The 18,903-nt window shown below is 39.8% G+C and overlaps 1 protein-coding gene and 1 long non-coding RNA gene across 2 annotated transcripts in view; one reads left to right on the forward strand and one right to left on the reverse strand.

Moving 5' to 3' along the window:
* LOC148148525 (uncharacterized) overlaps window positions 1–13,409 on the reverse strand; it is a 93,397-nt gene extending 79,988 nt beyond the window's left edge. Inside the window, exon 1 of the long non-coding RNA XR_015758836.1 lies at window positions 13,396–13,409. This is a non-coding gene — a long non-coding RNA (uncharacterized LOC148148525). The remainder of the gene's footprint in view (window positions 1–13,395) is intronic.
* A 2,139-nt stretch (window positions 13,410–15,548) lies between these two features.
* LOC148148526 (T-cell receptor-associated transmembrane adapter 1) overlaps window positions 15,549–18,903 on the forward strand; it is a 35,820-nt gene continuing 32,465 nt past the window's right edge. The window contains exon 1 of the mRNA XM_087992707.1: window positions 15,549–15,671. The gene's annotated coding sequence lies outside the window, so the exon portion shown is untranslated. The remainder of the gene's footprint in view (window positions 15,672–18,903) is intronic.

Below are 18,903 nucleotides of genomic sequence, written 5' to 3' on the forward strand. Positions count from 1 at the left end.
CTGATTATAGACATGTTCATCCTAGTTAAGAAGGGTGACTTTACCAGCACAAGTCAAAGTATTCACCTGTGATCATTTTGCTGGTTACTGATGCACTGTTTTGTTGTGGCTCTTGTGGTGCACTGGTAGTGTCCTTACTTCTGAATCAGGAGGCCTAGATTCAGGTTCCATCTACTCCAGAGGCAAGGGAAATAACATCACTGTAAAGGTTTATCAGAATATAATTGTATTGCTTTGTAAATAATGACACAGTCAGCAAGTTGCATGTGTGGTCATTCTTCCTACGGTTGGTACACTGGGAAACTGTAAAGGTTTGTTTGAACTCTGTGCTCAAGTGATTTGTCCTTAAAATGCATTGTCTTCAAATTCTTGACTTTACTATAAAATTACCTACTTAATGACCATTATTGTTAAACATTGCATTGAATGATAAAATGGATAATCAATTTTTCAACTTTCATCATTTAATTTTCAACACCTGAGAACCTACAAGGAATAAGATGGTTGTAAAGTGGTAAAAACAATGCTGTAGTGATAACCTGACCACAATTAATTATTTAAGCAAGCTCTTAAACCATCACTAAACAAGACCACATTTGAACAGAAATTAACATGTCATCAAATAATTGAAACATATTCATATTTTTACACCTTTCTGGAATTTTTACATACGGGGCTGAAAGTTATCTGTAGATTAACCAGCTTGAAAGGAAACAGTGAAGTCAGACTCATGAATATACAATTGAACTATATTTCAGGCAAGCATGTTTGGGTAGTGAGAAGACTGATGTAGTTCTGGCAACAGAACTGAAAAGATTGCTCTCTCTCCCTTTGTCTCTCACTGTCTCGCCTAACCTCTGGCTCAACGATAAAACAAATTGGAGAAATTCCCATTTCACTGAAAACTCAACACTATCTTCAAAATTTGTTACTGATCATTAGAAATAAGCTCAGGAGTAGGCCATTCAGTTCCATGAGCCTGATCCAACATTCAATAGGGTCATGGTTGATGCAACATTCCTCACATCCACTTTCCTGCCCTTTCTCCATTGCCCTTGATTCCCCGATTGATCAAGAATCTATCTATCTCAGCCCTAAATATACACAAGGACACTGCCCACACAGTCTCTGTGTCAAGAAGTTCCAAAGATTCACAACCCTCTGAGAGAAGAAATTCCTTCTCATCTCCATCTTAAATTGGCACCTCTGACTATGTTATCTGGTCCTAGACTGTCCCATGAGGGAAAACATCCTTTCAGCATTTACCCTGTCAAACCCCTTAAGAATACAGTATGTTTTAATTAAATCGCTTCTCATTTTTCTAAAGACCAGTGAGTAGAGTCCCAACCTTTGCTCATAAGACAATTCTTCTACACCAGGGATCATCCAATAGAACCTTCTTTGAACTGCTTTCAATGATGTAATACCTTTCCTTAAATGAGGGGACTAAAACTGCTTGCAGTATTCCAGATCTAGTCTCGCCAACACTTATTACAGTTGCAGTAAGACTTCCCTGCTATTATATTCCAAACTCCTGAAATAAGGGCTAACATTCCATTAGCTTTCCCAATTACCTGCTTTCTGTGGTTCATGCTCAAGTATCCCCAAGTCCCTTTGTGTTGCAGCTTTCTGTGGCTTTTCTCCATTGAAAAATAATATTCCTTTTTTTAATTTTCTTATCCAAAATGAGCAACTTTTCATTTTCTCACATTATAACTCAAGTTGTCAATTTTGTTTTGTCCACTTATCAATATTTCTCTATAAACTGTTTGTATCTCTCTCACAACTTGCCTTTCCACATATTTTGTATCATTATCAAATTTGGCTACAGTACATTCACTCCCTCCTTCTAAGTTATTAATATATATTGTAAATGGTTGCAGTCTCAGCATTGATCCCTATGGATCCCACTGGTCATGAATTGCCAACCTGAGAAATAATCCCTTTTCCCCCACTCACCATTTCCTGCCTATGGACCAATTCACTATCCATGCCAATATTCTGCCTTCAACTTCAAGGGCTCTTTAAGTTATGGCTTAATCTTTTAGGAAGTACCTGTCGAATGGCTTCTAGAAGTCCAAATCCAGCTCTTCTACTGGATCCCCTTTGTCATCTCTTGTTGATACTTCCTTGAAAAACCCTGTTAGTCAGGCATGATTTCCCTTTCATGAAGCCATACTAACTCTACTTGATTAGATTATGATTTACCATAAAGACTGATGCAAAATATTAGTTTAACTCCTCTGCCACTGCTGAGGATACAAGTCATGAATTAAACAACTGTGGTCTTAGACTAAACCCAACATTTCAAGGACCCCAAGGATTTTTTAAGTAGCAAGTTCTTGATCTTCCTTTCTTCCTGGACACTCACCCCTTTTTAAACATTGCAAGTGAGTTTTCATGTGTTTGATGCCATGTTTTATTCATTTTCATAGAGTTATAAAGTGATACAATTTGTCTTTCTTTCACTCAGATAAACCTTATAATGGGCTTCTGATTTGATTCCATTCAAATAGTAAACTATACTTTTATTGGAAAGTGATATAGTTGCATCATAAAAATAATTTGAAATCTTTGTTGTGGCCAACTGAAGGGTTAACCTGGTCAAAACATTAGCAAAAATACTATAAGCTCAGCTGGAAGCAGCCATTATTGAACTTTATTCTGCTTCCCAATAAACGGGCTATCAGAGAGGGAAATTAAACTAAACAACTGATGCTCTTAAACTGTAAAATGGTACATGTACATAAGTTTGCAGAAAACAATGTGATTTCAACCAACAGGAACAGTGTCTGAAAATCTAACAAGTTGGGTTGTATACTTGTTTTTACAGTAATCTCAAAACAACATGTATGACAGATACTTAACATAATTCAACCAAAATATCGTCATTTAACAAGCAGTAACGATAAGATATTTTTCTCTTCGTCCTCCTTTTACACTTTCAAATAAACTATCTGCATTCTTTCTCTTTCCATCTCGGTATCTCCTACTTGGTTTAGCTTGGCTCTGCTCTCTCAACATCTGAAATTAAACATTTGACTTTGGCTACCAATTTCATGTATTGGTTAGGACTATGACGACAAAACCTTGACACATTTTATTTTACTGGTGGATTCTGTGATGCCAGTAAACTTTCAGTTTCTTTGTGTTTTTCAGAAAAGAGAATGGTGGTCAATAGATTATGAAACTGAGAGTGGTGGTCAATGGATATTTCGGGCCTGGAGGAAGGTTTGTAGTAGAGTTCCGCAGGTGTCTGTTTTGGTACCCTTGCTTTCCCTGATATATGTTAATGTGTAGACCTTGATGTGCAGGAACAGTTTCAAATTTTACAGATGGCACAAAACTTGGAAGAATTGTGAACTGTAAGGAGGACACTGTAGAACTGAGAAAGGACATTGATAAGTTGGTGGAGTGGGTGGGAAAGTCGCAGATGGAGTCAATGCAAGGATGTGTGAGGTGATGCACTATGGTAGGAATACATTGAAAGGAAAGATAAAGAGGGGGTACACTTCTAAATGGCATACAGGAGTAGAGGAACCTGAGCGCACCAGTGCACAACCATTGAAGGTGGTAGGACAGATGGAAAGAGCACTGAGTAAAGTAAATAGCATCCTCAGCTTTATTAATAACAGTATAGAATACAATAGCAAGAAGGTAATGTTCAGCTTGTTTAAGATGCTTGTTGGACCTCAGCTGGAGCATTTATACAGTTCTGGCCACCAGATTATAGGAAGGAAGTGAATGCATTGGAGGGAGTGCAGAATCAGTTAAAAGAATGGTTTCACTGATAATAAAATTCAATTTTGAAAACAAATTAGAGAAGAGGGCCTGTGCTCTTTGGAGAGAAGAAAACTAAGCAGAGATCTGATAGATATTTTCAAAATCATGAGTGGGCTGAATAGAGTAGAAGAATGTAAGAAGTTTGAGAACAAGAGTCATAGATTTAAAGTGATTTGCAAAAGAAGCAAATGCAAGGTGAGCAACATGTTTTCATTTAGCAAACAATTAGGGTATGGAATGCACTGCCCAAAAATGTGGCATTGAAGTGGGCATTGGATGATTATTTGAATGGAAATAATGTGCAACATTGTGGGGGAAAAGCAGGAGATTGGAAGTAGATAATAATACATATTTGAAGAACTGGTACAGACACAAAGGGCCGAAAAACCGCTGTCTGCATGTGACACCTCTGTGATTCCATGATTTTAACTTTCCTTTCGATTTCCACTCTGAACTGTAGGACAGATTTGGACAATTGATGGATTATTATGGGCTCCCTTTATTAGATTTCCTTGATTTAAACTTGATATTCATTTTATACATGAATGTACAATGACAGTGATGAACAAAGTTCTTTAAGTTGAAAATGCAACCTGCAAAGTCTCACTTGGCAACTGTTTATTTTTATGGAATGCAAACCTCAGTGCAATCTCACTTTTAAGATGTGCGTTCTGAATGTGAGTTCTAAAACTTGTTCATTTCAGAGTAGTTCTTTGGACTGTGGGGTAAGATTAGTTAGACACCACCTCTAGTGAAGAAAACATTTATGTAATCATCATTTCTATTTTTAAGGTGCCTTCAGCCAAATGCATAACTGTCATTTATAAAATTACCAGCCCTCAGTGTTAGGGTTGAAGATCCCTCAGCAACCCTAAATATTTCTTCATTGTCCTTTGTTTACAATTAAATGCTTTGTTGACTCATGGTGAACCTGAGCATAATCCGCACACATGAACAAATCTTTCTCACCATTAAAACCCAACTAAAAACAACTATATAAGAGTTCCAAAAATGCATTACAATGTTCTCCAGTCCTTAGTTTTTCAAATAAAATGTAAAAGAAAATTCCATGACAGCCTTATTCATCATCATGTTGTTGTACTTGCACTGTATAAACCTTGTTGGCAATTACTAAACTATTTTCATTTACACCTCTCCAGCAGAGGGCAGCAGAGGGGGGCATATAACTAAATGCTTGGATCTTGCCATGCACTGCACTGACTCACTACAACTCTTTTTGGAGATGCATAATATAGATACAGTAGTGATACATTGCTCTGTCTGCCAACCAGACCTGGACTATTAATTTAGGAAATATGACATCAGATCTCGCCATGTGAGAGTTTACGTCTAGTTAGCATACAGGGAATGTAAAAATAACACTGGTAGTAGTAAAAGTGACCTCAATGTTGTTCTACGATTGCAAAAACTGGTTCACTGAAGTCTCAATTGAAGGATAACTGGCTTCCTTCAGACAGATGTCAAACTGAGGCATCATCTACCAGGTGGATGTGAAAGATCCCATGGCATTATTAAAAGAAAGAGGGAGAGTTCTCTGATACCTTATTAAATATTTATCTTCCCAGAACAGATTAATTAATCATATCTCTGAAATGTGTGGGACCATACTGATCCTACACTGGCATACCTGATTCTCAACCACTCTCTGGAGTGGCCAAGCAAGCCACTCCTTTATATCAAACTGTCCCAAACTGCATTATTCTATTAGAAGACCCATCAACCTATTCCAGGACAACTGGAGATAAATGATAAATGGTGGCATTACAAGTATAGGATGAATCATTTAACAACACCCTGAGGCCCTGTTTATTGTAACTGGCGACTTCAATCAGGCCAATCTAAGGAAGGTGTTGCCCAAGTACCACCAGAACATTATCTACCCCACCAGGGGCCCGAACATTTTAGACTACTGCTACACCACTGTGAAAGATGCCTACCGCTCCATTCCCCACCCTCATTTTGGGAACTCTGAACACAATGCCATATTTCTTCTCCCACCTTACAGGCAAAAGCTCAAGCAGGAGACTCCCTTGTGGATATAGGTCCAGTGCTGAAGGAGGATGAGGCAGAGGATCAACTCAGGTCCTGTCTGGAATCGGCTGATTGGGCCATGTTCAAACAGTCTGCAGGTGGTTTGGATGATTACATCACCACCATCACAGATTTTATCAGCAAGTGTGTGCAGGACTGTGTACCGAGGAAGTCAATCCGGGTTCTCCCTAACAGGAAATCCGGATGGATCAGGACATACAGAAACTGCTAAGAACTGGTCATGTGACCTGCAGATCAGGAGACCCACTCAAATATAAAGAATCCAAATATGACCTTCGCAGAGCCATTAAGACAGTCAAGGACCAATAGCGATCCAAACTAGAGACCCAGACAGACACCCATGACTATGGCAAGGTCTGAATGACATCACAGGTTTTAAAAAGAGACAGTGCAAGAAAGCAGACACATCCCTCCAAGATCGTCTCAATGTCTTCTATGACCGCTTTGAGCAAAATTTCGGTGGAGAGGTAACACCTATTCCGACAAGTCCTGACAAACCTATCCCAACAGTCACTGCGTCAGAGGTCAGATCAGTTTTCCTTTGAGTGAATCCAAGGAAAGCGATGGGACCAGACGGAATACCAGGCCATTCACTCAGGGCACGACAGATCAACTGGCAGAGGTCTTCTCGCACAACTTCAACCTCTCCCTGCAACAGGCCACTGTCTATGCCTGTTTCAAGAGGGCCAACATCATCCCTGTGCCTATAGAGGCTCACTATCGCCCAGTGGTCCTAACTTCGGTAGTTATGAAGTGCTTAGAAAGGCTGGTCATGGCATTAATCAACTCCAGCCTCCCCACTACTCTTAACCCACTGCAATTTGCTGATTGGACCAACAGGTCCACATCAGATGCCAAATCACTTGCCCTTCATTCCTCCCTAGAGCATCTTGACACCAAGAACAGCTACGTAAGAATCCTACTCATTGACTACAGTTCAGCCTTCAACACTATTATCCCCTTGAGACTGATTACTAAACTTAGTGATCTCAGACCAAGCCCCACTCTCTGCAACTGGATCCTCAGTTTCCTGTCCACAGGCCACAATCCATGAAGATTGGGGACAATATCCGGAGCCCCCCGGGATATATACTCAGCCCCCTACTGTACTCACTGTATACCCATGACTGCGTCGCCAAATACCAGATTAATGCCATTTATAAGTTCACTGATGACACCACCATAGTTGGTCAAAACTCAGATGGTGACGAAACAGACTACCAATGGAGGTAGAAGATCTGGAAAAATGGTGCACTGAGAACAACTTACCTCTCAATGTCAGCAAAATCAAGGAACTCATTATTGACTTTTGGCGGGATGTTACTCAGCCCCCTTACACATTGTCATCAACAACAAGCTTTCTTGGTCTCTTCATGTGGACGCACTGGTTACATAAACCCAACAACGTCTCTTCTTCCTCAGGCAGCTGAGGAAATTTGTCATGACAGTGAATACCCTTGTCAACTTTTATAGGTGCACTATCAAGAGCATTCTGTCTGGATGTATCACTCTCTGGTATGGCAACTGTACCATTCAAGATCGGAGACGGTTACAGAGAGTGGTGAACTCGGCCTGGACAATCACAAAGGCCAACCTCCCATCTATAGAATTCATCCACCAGGCCCACTGTCAAGGAAAGGCCGCCAGCATTCTCAAAGATCCATCTGACCCTGGCAATGCTTTTCTACAACCTCTACCATCGGGGAGAAGGTACAGAAGCCTGAACACATGCACCAGCTGGTTTCAAAACAGCTTCTACACTACTGTTGTTAGAATACTGAATGGACTCACAAACTCTTAACATTCGCCTGTACCTGTGTTTTGGTTTTTGCCACTGTTTACCTCTTATTTACTTATCTATGCTATTTAACTTTGAGATCTACCTGTATTGCTCACAAGACAAAGCTTTTCACTGTGTCTCAGTACGCGTGACAATAAATTCAATTCAATTCACATTTAATCGGTGGCTAACATTATTGAAATTCCCTCAAATCAACAGTTGTGCCTGCTTTCATTACAGAAGGGATTTCAAAAATACTACATTGATTGTAAAGCACTGTGAGATGTCCTGAGAAGACTAAAGGGGCAATTTAAATCTGTTGTTCCTTTCCCAACATAAGGAGCCCTTAATTCAATATGTATTAAGTAGAACTAATATCATTAAGCTACCAAATATCAAACTAAAACCTCCTTCCACATTTTTGAAGGTCTGTACCTGTTTTCAAAATGCACACATGTTTTTATTGATTTACACTAGTGAAATATGAAATAAAGCACAGAGTAAGTTTTAATTCAGAATGCTGCTGAAACCTACAAGAAATGAGCAGTCGATCATCATTCAAGCCCTTGTCTTTCATGTGTTTTCACCATGGTATTCTGCAGCAGGTGCTGCACAGCCGTAAGCAGTTTCCTCATCCTGTCCCTGATTAGATTAAATTAGATTTCCTACAGTGTGGAAACAGGCCCTTTGGCCCAACCAGTCCACACCAAACCTCCAAAAAGTAACCTAACCAGACCCTTTTCCCTCTGACTAATGCACCTAACACAATGGGCAATTTAGCATGGCCAATTCACCTGACCTGCACGTTTTTGGACTGTGGGAAGAAACTGGAGCACCCGAAGGAAACCCATGCAGACACGGGGAGAATACGCAAACTCCACACAGATAGTCGCCCGAGGCTGGGATGAGCTTTGAAATCTATTTACAGCAGTAAACCTGTGCAATGATGACACCAAATGCATTGGAGAGTGAGAACTTCCTTTTTCTCTCGTGCAAATATTATAACATGTTGGGTGTGCAGCAAACAATTGTTTGCATTTGTCAATAGTGAGGAAGCAAAAACAGCAAAAACAGTGAGGAAGCAAAAACACCTGGAACTGGAGTTTACAATCTGATAAATTATATTTTAAAGCATGAAATCATCTTTTAGATTAATAAAATCAGTTTGCTGTACAAAAACCAGTTGAGAGCTTGCAATACTTCGAATATCTCCATTGCATTAACTCAAGCTGCCATCTGCTTTTTAAATACAATTTTGCTACTTTCAGAAGCACAATTTGAGGGACGTTTTTTGCCCACCTTAATCCATCGACATGCATTGAGTGAGTTTTTGCAATCCTGCAGTTCAGCACACTGGGATAAAATAATTAGGTGGTTGTTTTTGACCGGTGTAGACTCAATGTGCAGTTGGGACTGTTCCTATGCTGTAGGCCTCTATGACTCTATGACTCTAATATGGATAAGGAAGGTGCCTCAAACTCAAGACCACCTCATTTCCCTGGTCAAGGGAAAACTACAGTCAAACTAATGTGATACTTTCAAGAAAGGAGAAAAGCAAAGGGGATAAAATTGGTGGTGTTAATTCTTCATTCCTGGAATTTTCCATTCAAAAGAAATTTTCCACATTGTACATCGAGTATACATTGAAGGAACACTTCCACAGTACACATATAGTACTCAGCATTGTCCCAGAGGATCAAGAGACTGCTCTCTCATTAAAGAGAGAGAACTGGTGGTGAGTTTAACCTGAGTGTCACCACACCTCAAACAAGTGAGGAGTTTGAGAAGATAGAATCATCATGCTGATCTTAGCCAGGACAGGAATTGACCCTGTGATGTCAACATCACTATGCATTGAAAGTCAGCCATCCAAGTGAACTAATACATTTATGCAATATAGCTTATTGGGTCTTGCAGTTGTAGTCATAGTATCTCTACTCTGAGCCAGGAGATTAAAGTTCCATTTACCCGAGAGATGTGCCACAACATGTCAGAAGGGATTGATTGAAAATATCTACAGCAATAAAGTAGCTAAAATTTATTTCTGCAAACCTTTTACTGTGTGAATGGAAACAATGCCACAATCTATCTTTATCACAAACAGGAAGGTGCTTGCCTTGAATCCGCAGAACCCACAGTTATTACACTCCAGGTGCTACAAACCAAATTTTCATCAAATCTATTATCACAAGAATGAAATGACAATTGCATCACACTGTAAATGTCTATTTAAAAATGAAAACTAGCCCAGAATTAGAGCTTTTCCAGCAGTGGAAGATTTACCACTGATAAATACTATGTATACCTCACACCGTTTATACAAGCAGTAATTTCATTCCATTAGTGTAATGCTTAAGTACTGACTTTTTAAAAATATCCTCACACCCTTTTTGGGCAGATGGTGGCAGGTTTCTTAATTCATAGGAACTTATCACCAGTCGTCCTCTGTGGCCATCAAGTCCTGGTATGGGAATTGAACATGGAGTTTCTGTCCAGAGGCCGATATTCACTTGGCCTCAAGATCGCCTGTAGGTATTAAATTAATCTTGGAAGCAAAAAGCAGATGGATTGTACAAGTCAGCTTGTTAATGTCACTTAGCCTGTTTTATTTGGTGAGAATTTTATCTCCAATCTTAATTTTCAGATGTGCTGGCTCTAAAATTCAATTGCATGATACTGATGTTTTCTCGTATTACAATTGGGGTTTCAAATACAAATCGCACATTCTAGTGCTGACTACCAGATGCTATTTCAGGTAAGTCATTGGCATTACATAGAGTAGATTGTGCCAACTATTCAATGTGTAATGGCAATTTGGCAGCAGTTGCACTATTCTCAAGCTGGATTTTACAGATAATGTCTCTAAATTACACTCTTAGTTCTAGCTTTAATCCCTCTCAAAAGTTCATTCTCCAGAGAGTCATTGTTATTCCACCTTAACAATGTGAATTGCAGTAACTCACCAAGGCTCCTTCCATGGTACCTCTCATACCCAAGACTTCTACCACCCTGAAAGACATGGACTGTCTATGCATGAGAACACAACCAGCTGCAAGTTCTTTCAAGTCCCACACCAATCTGTATTGGAATTATATTCCCGTTCCTTCACTATCTTTGGGTCAATATGGGATGGTCCTCCAGACAATGAGGGAATGTTATAAATGCATCTTACAGATTAAAGTAAAAGCCTGGATCTCCCTCCCTAACAGTGCTGTGAGTGTACCTACAGCCCAAGGATTGCAGCACTTTAAGAAGAAAGTTCACCATCAGCTTCTCGAGGAATTGGGAATTGGCAATGATTACTGCCCTAGCTGGTGATGCCAACATCTCATGAATGAATCAAAAACCATGTTAGACAATAGTTTTTCCAGCTGCAGTGAGACCTTCCAAGCCCCTTTCCACATGGCATCCACAGCTCTATTGGCAGCAAGTCTGGATTTGCTGTGTCCGCGTGAATTCAGTCTCAGTTTCTGTGACAGCAGCTGGATTTCAGGTAGCATCTACGTTTACTTCAGTTGCAACTGGCACCAGGCACTGCATCATAATTGGGTCCACATGGAGTTGGTTGCCATTTACACACTGGAAAATATGATCTCCGAACTCTGTGTAGGGCTGATTTTGGATCTTTACAGTTCTTTGAAAGTGATCACAGGCTTTCTGATTTATTTTCTAATGTGTCAAACATTTTAGAGTAGTACTGCAGATTACTCATGCCCACTGACTCCACCTCTCAACTATTCTCGAAAATATGTGTACTGTCAGGGTCTGAGCTAAGGCATTAGGTGACATCGCCTGACAGTGTTTTCTCATCATCAGAGTTTTTTTTTCCACTTCTTGTCCTGCACCATCGATGGTCCAGGTTACAATTCTCATTTATCTGAAAGGAAAATTGCACAAGGGAAATCTGTGGTAAGGGGAAGGTAGAAAGTAAAAGTGCATCCTTACACAATCTGCAGTTTGCAGCTCAGAAGAAAAGCATAAGTTGGGTATCAGAAGGAAGATTCATGCCTTCCTCTTTGAAAGTTAAAATTAAAAACTGGCTACAGCCTCAACTGTGGCTTCCCTGATGACAGCAACTATTCCTTCAAGGTGAAAATGTGCAGCTGTCCCCGTCTCCCACTTACTCTGTGCTTCTGCACCATCTTGGTCATGCGAGAGAGAGTAAAGTGTTTCAATGAGTGCAGTGCAATGTGTTTGGTTAATATGGCTGTCATGGTTGAATAGCTGATAGTGTTTACAACTTGCGAGTTATGGATGTGACATTTGTAGCAATGTTAACGATGAGTCAAAGCTATGAATTTTGTGTATGAGCTGTGATTGTTTGTAGTGAGTGAATAGGAGTATGGTAAATAAAGGATTGTGTGAAATAAATGGTCAATTTACAGAGATACAATGTGTGACATTGCATTCACTGCCTGACCACTGTTGTGAGGTAATTGAATTTCTTATGACATTGCATCCAGGTCCTTGGGACCACACTGTTGACACTGACTACGATGGCCATCTGTTGCCATTGATTTTAGTTTATCTGCTTGAAATGCTCCTTTGTTCCATATAGAAAAAGAATTTCTCCAACACTAAACCTCCACTGTTATGTCACAGATCCTTGGATTATACCCTCAGATAAGGTCTGCAACTATTCTAGTGCTCTTACTGTTCAGCCACTGTTCCCCAGCCAACAGTGGTACCTAATGAATGCACTTACCTTTTAAGAGGTACAGTCTGACTCCTAGTAGTTCTAGTTAGCTTTATTTTGCATGACCCACTTAATCAGGTGTGCAGTCACTCAGCCCCAGATTTAGCACTTGTTGCATGTTGCAGTAATGGTAATGAACAGTTAGCATAAGGTTTGCCTGCAGTTCTGTGTCAGAAGGCTCATGGCAATCACCCATTTTTAGGTCTTGTCAAATTTCATGACCTCCTTCTCCATTCAATACCCAATATCCACGCATTTAGCCCCGTTGCTTCTTCAAATTCCATACCCTTCATCCCTTTGCATGGCTCAGCTATAGTCAGGCTAATCTTCTTCACTCTCTCCAGTCTTTATCTCTCATTTATTGAGTTGTCCGTCTGCAGACCTGTCTGCATGTTGTTTTACAGTCTGCAATTGATTTTTAAAGCCAACTGTATGGCTTATTCCATGAGCTACCCAATCCCTGCTAATATTTTTCTATATCTTTCATTCCCCTCCCTGTTCACAAAGTGGAAGTACTTGTGTGTGGATTTTTTAAATGCACTGTGTGTATCATTGACAGTTCTCTCTCTCGAGGCTGACAGAATTTGGAAACACAGTGTGATTGAATTGGCCAATTCACTCTGCTATCTGATTGTGATATCAGAATTAGTCAGTTTGAAGCTGATGTCAAACTCAGTTCTCAATGTAATAAAAAATGCTAAAATGTTGCTCTGCACAGTCTTTGAATGCAACTTAAAATGTAGTTATCCTTTTTTGTTTATTGAGATATGCATTTTTTTTTTACATTTGTGGTGTTACTGCACTCAGCAATATTTCTGATAAAATCTAAAAGAGCAGGAAATTTTCTGAATTACTTGGCCAACATTTCCCTTTACATTTCCAACATCAAAAATAGATTCGCTGTTTTCTTTTGCTTTCTTGGGACCTTGCAGTCAAACAATTGGCTGCCTCTTTAACAATGTTTTCACCTCAGAATGTAATTCAAAGTTTAGAAGATTTTGTTTTAAGATCAGTTTTATCTCACTTCAAATATAGAAAATGAAAGACTCATTTAAAAACTCACCCAGTTGTTCCCTGAATACAATGCAGACTTCATTGTCAATTGCAGCCATCTGTTTCTGAGCTGAGGAAGGTACGGCCAGCAGTACAAAAACCTTGTTATAAAATTATTATAAAATTTGAAATAGAGGCACCATTGTAATCATTGGTAGTCATAGCTACACTCATAACCCCATGTCATTTCTCACAGTGTCTCAGTGTTTGAGACTTTTGTCCAAGGTAGGTCATAGGGCCTTGACATCCTACATTTGGAGCCTGATGAAAAAATTATATTTTAAAGCACAGTTTTACATCTTGCAACCGGTACTGACTTTATCAGCAACCCTGAGTGCCAAGGAGTGACAGGCCATAGAAAAAGCAGATTAATGTTTCTTATGTTTGCTTTGTGAGCCAGGAGCAGCATTGCTTTTTATGTGGAAGCTGTGGGCCTCTCCTTTCACTGTCCTTAAGAAAAATAGATTGGCTGTGCCATATCTTCTCAGAGTAATAATATTTGATCTATTAATCTGAAGACAATCACCTTTGTGCAAATTCCAGCCTGAGTGATTTTAAAACAGACAAACTTCAGTGTACATTGGCAAATTACATTAAATAGCAAGCAATTAATACAAATTGTTTTATCTTTCCACAAAGTATTATTCAAGTAAATCAGACTTGTAATTATTTCTGGGAGGTACTCATGACCACCCTAAGTGCACATTGACTTTAAGAAGCTACATGATCCATTCTTATACTACTCAGCGACCTTGGTATTTTGGGTTACATCTGCCGTTATATGAACCATTGAACCAACCACAAAAAGCTAATGGTTGCGAAGGATACTGCCTTTCTACTCTTTTAAATAAATGTTACACAAGATAAACAGCTCTTGCACAGCTCTTAAGGCGCTGTAACAGAAATAAAAATCAAATGATCAATAGAAACTTACAGGACTGGAATGAAAACTTCTCAAAATTAGATTGAAATATCATCTCCAGAAGTAATGATGCATCCCAGCCCCTGAAGAGACCACTGGTTCCTGAAGGCTGCCTTTCCTAACAACAGTAGAGGATGAACCATTGGTGAGGCTTGTTCAAAAGAGTACTTATCTTAAGATGTAGTTATTGCAAGATAGTAGTAGGTGCAGGCTACTTTGACTAGTCTGACACAATAATTAAAACCATCAGGAGACAAAGCTAATACAACTATTTCTATCTCAAGCTGGGCTCTGCTTTCCCCACCCAAGGTCACATGACATCATCACAATGCTGTGTCTAACATTAACCTGTTCAGAATCAATACTTTATACAAGAGATGCACATTTGCTGAGGCCACATATTTAGGTATTAGTCCATTTCTAATCATTTGTTCTTTATCTTTGTTCTACATGTTTTTGGATGTATAAATGCATAAGTCAATTGAATGTTTGGACTATTCAACACATAACATCTCAACATTCGTCTCCTCACCTTGGTATGGACTATCTCTTGACCTGGGTGTGTGACAAAGGTGTACAATTTACATTATCATGATTTGAAAATTTAGATTTTGGAGATGGATTTTCTTTTCTGTGAAGATCACTTTTTTTTCAAAGAGGGAAGAAATTAATTGGAACTGTGACCCAGTTTTGTACTTTCCATGAAAGTACGTGATTTAGTTAAGTGCCTAGCAGAATACCTGTGATGTTAATTGATGAAATGTTTAAACTGCTGAGTTTACCACAAACAAAGAAAACAGACAATGGTCACTAGTGTAGTTTGACTTCAGTTCAGAAGAATTGGGAATTCCTTGAATTTAAGAGGCATCAGTGTATCTTTTAAAAGAATGAGTATGTGGAGGTCTGTGTTTTCTGAATTTCTGGGCAGGTGCACTTTTTTTCCAGGTTTAACTCATGTTTTTGTTATGAATGTATGCCTTTGTTACACCACTTATAATCGTAAAGGTCACATCATGGAATTGGCTTGTGTTGTTAGCACTGTGTTAACATCACTCAATAGCCACCTAACACATACAGACTTTCAATGCAAATAATCAAGCACTCATAATATACATGAAGCATAATGGTAAGCTATGACATTTTAGAGGCTGAGAGCATGTGGTTCAACTTCTGTTGAGCTTTTTTTAGAACACAAAGTCTTTTTTAATCATATAATCCATCTGTGTTTTGATACCAACTTCCTTAAATACAGGTTGATTCTGCATTCTCATCTATTACAGGAAATATATTATTTCCGCTAGACGTACATTAAGTGCAAAATTTAGTAACTATTTCAATTCATAAGTTACCCAACATATTGTAAGGTAGGTTATTAATTCATGTTTTCTTTAATGTGATTATAGATGGTAATTGCAATTGAAAACTGGTTTATAGAATTATGGACCATGTAGCATATATTACAAATGTCACCCTGACATTATAGTGCTGTAATTTGCATCTATTTTAACGTTATTAGGGTGGAGACTTAGCCCAAAGAAACGTGTGAGTTTAAGAGTTTCAAGTGAGAGTTTCAAATGGCCAAAACTGTGCTCTCACTGCTCCAAAACACGAAATTCTGGATTTAAACCTTGGACTGCAGGGTTGGTTATGTGTAACCAGCTCCAGAGAGTTGGCCTAACAATTTAGAAATGTTGTTTGAGAAATGTCAGCACTATTTTCATATACATTCCTACTTAATGGCGTATCCAACATGACTTTTCTGCATTTTCTGAAACTAACCTCTGAAACCAATATGGGGCTTGTTGAAATTTGGACAGATCTATTAATAAATATTCAGTGCTTAACACTGCTTTCATATCTCCTCCTGAGGAAGTATTTACTGTGCACCCTTGGGAGAGGTTATTTTCTGTATTTAGGAGGTAATTGGACTCAGGCATGGATTGTTGAGGAAAGTGACCATTGTCGAGAATAACCTGCAGACGAGAAGAGACTAGATTAGATTAGATTAGATTACTTACAGTGTGGAAACAGGCCACAGGAAACAAGTCCACACCGACCCGCCGAAGCGCAACCCACCCATACCCCTACATTTACCCCTTTAACCTAACACTACGGGCAATTTAGCATGGCCAATTCACCTGACCCGCACATCTTTGGACTGTGGGAGGAAACCGGAGCACCCGGAGGAAACCCACGCAGACACGGGGAGAATGTGCAAACTCCACACAGTCAGTCGCCTGAGTCGGGAATTGAACCCGGGTCTACAGGCGCTGTGAGGCAGCAGTGCTAACCACTGGGCCACCGTGCCGACCTGCAGATGGGGAGCAAAGAGGGAACAGCAGAGGGGGCTGGGGACAAACTTGCCAAATAAACATTAAACAGGCAATAGTTGTAAGTTCAGGTGGAGTGTCAGTTTCTTTGATATCTTGGAAGAATAGTATTTCCAAAGGCAGAGGTTACACTCAGTTCAGCCGTGATCTTATTATATGATGAAGCAGGCTTGAAAGGCTGAATGGCCTATTTTCTGCTCCTCAATCATTTGTTTGTATATTACGTTAGGTGAGGGCAGAGATCAGCAAGTCCTCACCTTGCTGGATGTGAAGCTCATCACTACTTCACCTTCACCTGTTTGTTTCCAGATGCTTCTCTCTCAGAGACATACCCAGGATCCCATAGAATAAAAATATGGCCCAGTTTTCCAACAAGCAGATAGCCATTTCTACATTGTAGATGGGAACTACACTCTCTGGTGTAGCAGACTCTGGGGGAATTGCCCAGGGATTTGACGAAACTGATGAGCGATGACCCCACACCTGGAACCATCTGAAAGCATCCATTTAAATCAGAATTTGGAGGATTTGGCTCCAGTTAAGTAAACAACTATGCCTAAAATCTGAGATAATGACAAACCCAGTCTAATTCATATGTAACTATTCAACTGATTCTCTAATTTACCACAGCACACCTAACGATACTTCCCGATCCTTTAACCCCAGACCTTAACCTGACACTCATTCCTTCCTTGAGGACCCAATAGCACTCCTGCCACTGGACCTGTCCCTAGAATCTGATAGGCTCCTTTCTGCCTGGAATCCAACTCTAACCTGTGCTCTCAACAGATAAAGTAGATAGCCAACACTTGCTCATCTACCTCATCTATGCCTCTCATGATTTTATATACCGCTATAAGGTCACTCCTCAGTTTCCTATGCTCCAACCTCACTTTATAACTCAAACCTTGTAGTCCAGATAGCATCCTAGTAAATCTTATCTGCACTCTTTCTAGTTTAATAAAATCTATTCCACAGTAGGCTGACCAGAACTGCACAAAAAACTCCAAACATGGCCTTACCAACATCTTGTACAGCTGCAACAAGACATCCAATTCCTTTACTCAATGCTCTGACTGATGAAAGCTAGAATACTGACAGCTTCCTTCATCACCCTGTCTATCTGTGATTCTACTTTCAAGAAGCTATGAACCTGTACCCCTAGATCTCTTTGTTCCATAACATTCCCCAGGGCTGTATAAGTCCTGCCCTGGTTTGACCCACCAAAATTCATTATTTTGCTTTATCTAACTTAAACCCCATCTGCCATTCCTCAGCCCATCGGCCCAGTGGACCAAGATCTCACTGTATTCCCAGATAACCTTCTTCACTGTCCACTATACCACCAATCTTGGTGTCATCCGCCAATGTAGTAACCATATCTAAATTCTCATCTAAATCATTTATATGAATGACAACTAAAAGTGAGCCAAGCACCGATCCCTGTGGCACACTGCTGGTCACAGGCCTCCAGACTGAAAAACAACCCTCTACCACCACCCACTGTCTTCTACCTTCAAGCCAGTTTTATATCCAATTGACTAGCTCTCCCTGGATCCCATGAGATTTAACTTTATTCAACAACCCATCATGCAGTACCATGTAAAAGGCCTTGCTAAAGTCCATGTAGACAATGTCTACTACACCTTGGTCACCCCTTCAAAAAAGCTCAACCAAATTCGTGAGATATGATTTCCCATTCACAAAGCCATGCTGACTATCCCAAATGAGTCCTTGCGTCTCCAAATGCCTGCAGATTCTTTCTCCCAGAAATGTACCCAACACAGATTTTAAACTCACCACTCAGTAGTTCCCAGACATTTTCCCTGCAGCCTTTCTTAAATAGTTGCACATTAGTCACTCTCCAATCTTTGGGCACTTCACATGTGGCTGTTGATAATACAAATATTTTTGCTAGAGGCCCCGTAATTTCCTCCCTAGCCTCTGGCAAAGTCCAGGGAAACACTTCATCAGGTCCTAGGGAATTCAATGTAGGAAAATTAAGGATGGGGGCAAGCAATATTGGAAGCAACTACCACATTTTTTTATTTATTCACTTGTGGGACGTGGGTGTCATTGGCTGGCTAGCACTTATTGCCTGTCCTTGTTGTCGTTGAAAAGGTGTTAGTGAGCTGCCTTCTTGAATTGTTGCAGTCCATGATGGAATAGGTTTATTTTCAGTATATCAGGATGCAATGTAAGTAAGGTTAAACAATCACTGAGCTGTAATTAGAATGAAAAGTGATGTCAAAAAATAGGAAACCCT

Source organism: Chiloscyllium plagiosum, unplaced genomic scaffold (assembly GCF_037043375.1).
Source record: "Chiloscyllium plagiosum isolate Xiang-an unplaced genomic scaffold, Cpla_swu_hap1 HiC_scaffold_12, whole genome shotgun sequence".
NCBI lineage: Eukaryota > Metazoa > Chordata > Chondrichthyes > Orectolobiformes > Hemiscylliidae > Chiloscyllium > Chiloscyllium plagiosum.